Raw genomic sequence first — 7,413 nt, 5'->3', positions numbered from 1 at the left:
TTCTGTGCCTTTGTGTCTGGGTCCTTGTGTGTGTGTGGTGTGTACATGCAGAGGCAAGAAGAGGACACTGAATTGCTCTCAGCCTTGTTCCCTTGAGGCAAAGGCCCTTACGGACTTGTTGAAGCTGGTTGTTAGCAAGCTGCAGTGGCCGTCCTGTCCTTTGTCTGCCCTGCACCCCAGTACTGGGAGTAAGAGTGTCACCAGAAACCACATCCAACATTGTATGTGGGTGAACCGATGAGTATAGGGGGTGGGCTACTGTAGGAAGCAGAGGAAGTCGTGAATGAGTGAAGTGTATGGGCACCGCCATGCCAAGGGTTCCGGTGCCCCGGCCATGGGAGTGGGCTCAAAGGGATGGCAAAGCCTTCCTTCGTGGGGTCTGTGCGAATGAGTGACTGTGTACAGAAACCAGCAGTTGCAGCTGCTGCTTCCTGACTGATTACAGCCTGAGCCCGCTCAGCACGGACCCTTCCTCTGAGATGTCCGTGATGGGCCCCTGGGGGCTGAGGAGGTGTGGCTGGTGCATTCTCCACCTAAGTTCCCTGCTGCCCCTGGTCAGGGCTCCAGGACTGAAGCCACTGGGGATGAGGTGGGCGACTCACAGGAGCAGACGTGAGTCAGAAGACGGCAGCAGCAGCAGCACCTCAGCAGGGCGACAGCTGCAGAAGGTGGAGTGCAGCCTGCAGCCTGCAGCCAGCTCAAGTAGACGGTGTCCTTACCAGGTCGCTCAACTGTGTGTGCTGCGCAGCTTGGCCACTGTCTCGTCAGGGAGTTTGGCTTGTTCCCCTGGCTCAGTGGTCTGGATTCTACATGCTTAGGGAGGAAAGGGCCTAGTGAATCTGGTCAGTTTCAGAGACTTCCTTAAGCTGCTGAGCTGTTTACTTCCTGAGCGTAAGAAGCTTCCCTGTAGGATGGAATGTCTCACCTCCTCTTAAAACATCCTGTGCCTTAAGGCATTTTCCTCCATGACTGAGGCTTTACCTCAGAGGAAATAGTTTCACATCACTCCTGTGTGGTATGTCTTGGAGCTGTGGTGCTATTGCCAGTCTGTATTGCAGAGGGTAGGGGGGTCGTGTCTCTGTTCCTGGTGTGTGGTGTGGTGTGGTGTGGTACAGTGTCCCTATCATGTTGAGGCTGGTTCTTAAAGACTGTCATCCATTTACCCAGAATGCCCTGAGCAATGCGCTCAGTGGCCCTGGCCAAGGGAGAGGCAGCTGCTGGGTCTGGGGCCACTTCCCTGCCCTAAGACAAGGCCTTGTAAGTGACCCTGGCTGGTGTCCAGCCAGCCTTGCTAGCTAGGCGCCTGCTTCCCTTTTGAGGAAGCTGTCATGGTTCTGGACCCCAGAAACCATGTTTCTGCAATTGAAAAGGACCTTGTAAGACTAGTGCCTATCTGCACTCCGCTTCGGCCCCCAGTTATTCTGAGTTTGTAGTTTCATGCACATGTGGGAAATTGTTTTGTAGATGGAGCGAGCTCTTAAATTCAGAGTGTGATACTGGATCAGAGCAGGCTCCAAATCTGACACGCTGTCCTCTCAAGCAGAGGACAAGGTTGCAAACTCGGTTGGCAGTGCTTGACAAGCCTGCATGAGATCCTGGGTTTGAACTCAAACACTCAGGAGGCAGATGCAGGCAGATCTCTGTGAGTTTGAGGCCTGGTCTACAGAGAGTGAGTCCAGGACAGCCAAAGCTACACAGAGAAAACCTGTCTCAAACAAACAAACAAACAACCCCCCTTGTGCTTTCCTATTTGCACCAAGAACAACAACAACAAATTTAAGTTTATTGATTAGCTGAAAGACAGTTCCAGGAACTCTTAGGCACTTACACCTGGACCCCAGGATGAAAGCATACAATCAAGAGAAACAATGGGCCCAGACCCGAGACCTTGGCAGTTGAGGGCACAGGTTCAGTTAATAGTTTAGAATAGTGGCCGCAATCAAGACATTGATTTCCTGAGTATGCTACATGGTACGCTCAGGAGAAGCAGGGTCTGTGACGTTAGACCGGCTGATCCCCTCTGCCATATGCAGGAGCACATGCTGAAGGAATGAGGACGGTACGACATGATGAGAGACGAGTAAGATGTCAGGACCCTCCCTTTGGGGAGTGTGTGAGGAGAGCAGGCTCACCTGTGAGACTGAGGCACGAGGGAACAGTTAGGAAACAGCTCGGTGCTTGTGATGCCACACGGTGCAAACGCTGCCTCATGCCACCTGAGGAAAGAAAATTGCTCTGATTTGTTTCTCAGGACGCAGCCTCCATGAAAGCGGAGAGCCTGAGGGAGGGGGCGCCTGTGGGGTTGCTGAACCCTAGAGAACAGTGGGGACTTGGCGCCTGCTGAACTTTCTGCTTCTGCTTCCAAGAAAAACACTGTAATAAAGTTGATGACCTCTTTCTTCTGGATGTTGAAAAATGGGGCTAAAATAGGTTAAACAATCTGTGAAAAGATCATGCATCTCTTGGAATCATTAGGCTGCTTTCAACATTGCGTGTGGCTAAGCTGTCATGCAGTCATAGAGTAGAAAAGTGTAGTGTGGTGAGAATTTGGGAATTTGGTTTCTTTAAAAAAAAAACACAGAAATAAGCAGGTCACAGTGGTATATGCCTGTGATCCCAGCACTCAGGGAGGCAGAGGCAGGCATATCTCTGTGAGTTCAAGGCCAGCCTGGTCTACAAAGTGAGTCCAGGACAGCTAAGACTACACAGAGAAACTCCGTCTTGAAATAAACAAACAAAAAACACACAGAAATAAAGTATGGTTTTTGTTTTTTGTTTTTTGTTTTTTTTGGTTGGTTTTTTGTTTGTTTGTGTGTGTGTGTTTGTTTTTTGTTTTTTGTTGTTTGTTTGAGACAGGGTTTCTCTGTGTAGCCTTGGCTGTAGATTTGGTTCTGTGTAGACTTGCTTTGTAGACCAGGCTGGGCTCAAACTCACAGAGATCTGCCTACCTCTGCTTCTCAAGTGCTGGGATTAAAGGTGTGCACCCCCACTGCCCAGCTAGTTTGGTTGTTTGGGACACAGTTTCTCTGTGTAGACTTGGCTGTCATCCCGGACTCATTTTTGTAGACCAGGCTGGCCTCGAACTCACACCTATCTGCCTGCCTCTGCCTCTCTGAGTGCTGGGATCACAGGTGTGCACCACAGCTGCTGGCTATATGTCTTCATTTTAATCCCAGGCGTGAGGCTATGGGGCTGCTCCACAGCAGCTGACTCCCATTTGCCTCAGCTCAGGCATGGTTTTGCCAGCTGCAGACACTCTCTGCAATTGTGTGCATTTGGAATTCTGGGAACTTTTCAGAGGGTATATATATGCCAGGGCCCCGAGAGACAGGGTGTTGAGTGTTTGTTGTTGGACGCTGTTGGTCGTGGTTTATTAAGTAGTCCTTCACAAAGAAACAAGAAATTTGATGTCCTGACAATTAAGATCAAATTTGCCCCAAGGCATTTGATGCTTCTAATCAGCAAGAAGTAGTCTAAGGATAACATGCCCCCTTTCCTCTCAATTCTTTTTTCTGTCCTCTCTAGTGTTGAGAAGTTGAAAGGATGGAAGAACCCACAAAGTAGCAAAAGACATCTACAACTTACCTTTTCTCGATAAACAAAACTACCCTGATTCACCCTTAGCTGGTGTGGGTCTCCTTCCCCTGCGACTTCATACGGGACCTGAACCCTGCTGGAGCTGGACCCTGGCATCACCCCTGCCACATGGCCACCTCAGTGGCTTTCTTAGTCCTGGAGGAAGATTGCATAACCTCTTGTACCCTTGGCTATAAAGCCAGAACCACATGGCTGAAGCTGCTGAGTTCTGCAGCTTGCTGGGAACTCATACATTTCAGCAGCTTTTTGTGTTGGATGTTTTCCTCCACTGTCTAGCGTGGCTGTCCTGGAACTCCCGCTGAGGACTGGCTGGCCTGAAATTCTGAAATTCTGTCTGCCTCTGCCTCCCGAGTGCTGGGATTAAGGGTGTGGGCCACCCACTGCACCCTATCTTCTCTTTAATGAGGCAGGATCTGAGAAAAACAGGAAAATTCCAGGAGCTGACAAACTATGAACGAATCATTAGGCTTTCATGTTACTCTTCCTATGCCTTCCCGGCCTCGGAAACAGGGAGCTGGTATAACACAAATAAGATTTTGAGGGGCTGGAGGGATGGCTCAGTGGTTAAGAGCACTGTCTGCTCTTATGGACCTGCGTTCAACTCCCAGTGCCACATGGCAGCTTGCAACTGTCTATAACTCTAGTTACAGATGGTCTGACACCCTCACACCAATGCACATAAAATAAAATTAATTTTAAAAGATTTTGATTATACAATTAATGACAAACCTTAGAACCCTTCTGAAGGTGACGCAGGCAGTTCTAGGAACCATAAGGACTGTAATAAAGACAGGGATCATTGAAACGAGGGCTTATGACAAAGAAACACAGAGAGGAACATTTTGGCTGGTTTCCTGAGCAGATGTGTCAGATCAGGACTTTTCTGGTACTGTAGAAAAATAAAGAACAGATTGCCCCTGCTCAAGCAGCCATTGTGTGCTGCTGAAAAGGCTGCACAGTACTTTAGAAGTCAAAGGGTGGTGATCATAGTCAGATATCAAAAATAGAGGAAGAAAAGAAAAAACTAAACAAGGGACTGAGAGATTGGGCTTCCATAGAAAGATTGGATATTCGCTGTAACAGGTTAATAAAATAATATGGATAAGCTTGATCTAACAGGTAGTAGGAAGTGATTTCCGGCCATCCCGTGCAGCATTCCTGCAACTGCAGACTTTTATGACACTGATTTTAAGGGAAAAGGCATTGAGTGAAAAGAAAACTGACTGTGATAATGTTAATTTTAGTTCTCATAAAGTGTGCTGTTTGCTCGCTGTTTCTTTTACTTCACTATGCCTATGTAATCAAAGATTTCAGAAAAAAAAAAGTTTTGTAATCAACGACTAAAGTCTATGAGGAAATGATTTTGTATCTAAATACAGCCTGTGAGAAACGCAGGACGTCAGATACTTCAGGCCACACGAAGATGTGCTCCCTCTCTGTCCATCTCTTTACAATGCTGTCCCCATCGAATTCCTCCATTGCTGCTCTTGCATCCATCCACTTCAGGCCTGGAGCTGGACTCTGTCTCATTTGCAGTGAGAATTCTGCAATCTTGGTTTCCTTATAAAACACAGAAATATAAGACTGTGTTTTCATTTTAATCCCAGGTGTGGGGATACGGGCTGCTTCACAGCAGCTGACTATGATTTGCTTCATGCTCTGGTGGCGGTGTGATTTTGCCAGCTGCAGAGAGTTTCTATGAGTGTGTGATGTTTGGAATTCTGGAGACTTTTCAGAGGGCATATAAAGAGAGGAGGGGTGGGTTGTTGGTTGGTTGTTGTTGGTCTCGGATTGTTAAGTAGTCGTGCACAAAAAAGAAACAAGAAGAAGAGATTAGATATCCTGATGGTGAAGATCAAATTTGCCCCAAGGAGCTGAACACGCCTAATCAGCTCTTTATGGAAGCCCAGTAAACTCACTGGTCCCAGAGTTAACTCTGGTGGCCTCCTTCCTCAGTTCTTCTGGGTCGTTAGTGTTAGACCTGAGGAAAAACTATTTCCAAGACTGTCAGTTCAGCAAGCTCTATTTAGACTGGCCAAAAGTCTGCCTCACTGTAAGTCAGAGTTTCAGAGAGCTGCCCCTCACTGGCTTTGAGGTCCTTTTAAGGGGAAGAGTTAGGGTTGATAGAAAACAGCTGATGAGATAATTGGCTGCTAGCACCAGGACGGAGGAGTGGGGGAACTCCAGACTCGAGGCTGACTGTGATAAGTACCAAACGCATCCTGTGGAGGGGGCATCATCACAGGAGTCCAGAATTGGCAAGGCAAGGGTGTGGCACACATCCTGGGGCATACGTCATAGACAGGACCATACGTAAGTTTAGTATAGGTTACGAAACAGTTTTCAGCATGCATGAGGTCTAGGAAAGCAGAAACTTATTCTTGTAAGGAATGGAGATTAACAGCAATGTATACAGTGCAGCTCCTGTTTTGGTTTCACAGAAGAAATTCTAACAATACCATTTTTGCTTCAATTTTTGTTTGTTTTTGTTTTTCTAGACAAGGTTTCTCTGTGTAGCCCTGGCTGTCCTGGAAGTAGCTTTTTCGACCAGGCTGGCCTTGAACTCAGAGATCCACCTGCCTCTGTCTCCCAAGTGCTGGGATCTAAAAGCCTGAACCACCACTGCCTAGCTTTAAAAAATGCTTACGAGAAGCCTGGCGTGGCGATGCACACCTTTAGCCCCAGCACTTGGGAGGTAGATGCAGGCAGAACTCCATGAGTTTGAGGCCAGCCCGCTCTAGAAAAAAAGTTGCGGGACAGCCAGGGCAGTTACAGAGAAACCCTGTCTCAACAAATAAGCAAACTTCCTTTTATGTGTCTGAATGTTTTGCCTGTATGAATGTATGTGGACCATATGTGTGCCTGGTGCCCACAGAGGTCAGAAGAGGGGCAACAGATTCCCCGGAACTGTGAGCCATCATGCTTGGAATGGAACCCAGATCTGCAACAAGTGCCCTTGAACCTTTCTACGGGGTCCACCCCACCTGGTTGGTCTGTCTCCCTTCTGTGGGCGGGAGGCTGGCAGCCAGGAGCTAGGAGAGTAGGGTACTCTAGCAAGGAGCTGCAGAGAAGCCCTTGTCCTGAGGCTTCCCAGACTCATTTAAATCAGTTCCTCTAACTGCCGTGAGCAAACGACCCCACACGGGGAAAAGGCCTTGAGCGCTGGCACCTGGACTCCGTCCCAGACACAAAGCTGTAGAGCCTCAGAAAGCTCTACCCCAGCCCACCCAGACGGCAACACTGCAGGAGAGGTTTCAGAGCTGTCCGCCTGAAACAAAGTTACGAGTTTATTATGAGACGAAGGTGGCCACCCACCTTTAAACCTGTGCTCTGGAGGCGGAGGCCAGGCATCTTGGCTTAGTTCCAGACCAGCAGGAGCTGCATGGGAAGACCCTGTCTTTGAAAACAACAACAAAAAACAAAAACAATCCACACATAGATGGTTCCCCGAACGTCCCAAAGGTTAAAGTGCATATTCTGACCTTGAGCATGGTTCTTGGGTTGCTCCTACAAGATTAAAGGCGTGAACCACAATGTCTGGTTCTTTTTAAGATTTATTTTCATGTTATGTGCATGGGTGTTTTCCCAGCATGTAAGTATGTGCACCTCATGCATGAAGTGAAGCCCCAGACCTTTGTGAGCTGCCGCACAAGTTCTGGGAGGCAAACTTGAGTCCTCTGCAAGATCAGTCCTTAACCACAGAGCCATCTCTCCACTCCCTTCTCTCCTTCCTCACAGAAAGCCAGACTTCCCTGGGCAAAGTGGAGTTCAGCCCTGGGCGATGCCTTTGACCTTAGTTGATTGACCTGTGACCTG

This window comes from Meriones unguiculatus, chromosome 7 (genome assembly GCF_030254825.1).
Source record: "Meriones unguiculatus strain TT.TT164.6M chromosome 7, Bangor_MerUng_6.1, whole genome shotgun sequence".
Lineage (NCBI taxonomy): Eukaryota > Metazoa > Chordata > Mammalia > Rodentia > Muridae > Meriones > Meriones unguiculatus.
This window is presented reverse-complemented; position numbering follows the sequence as displayed.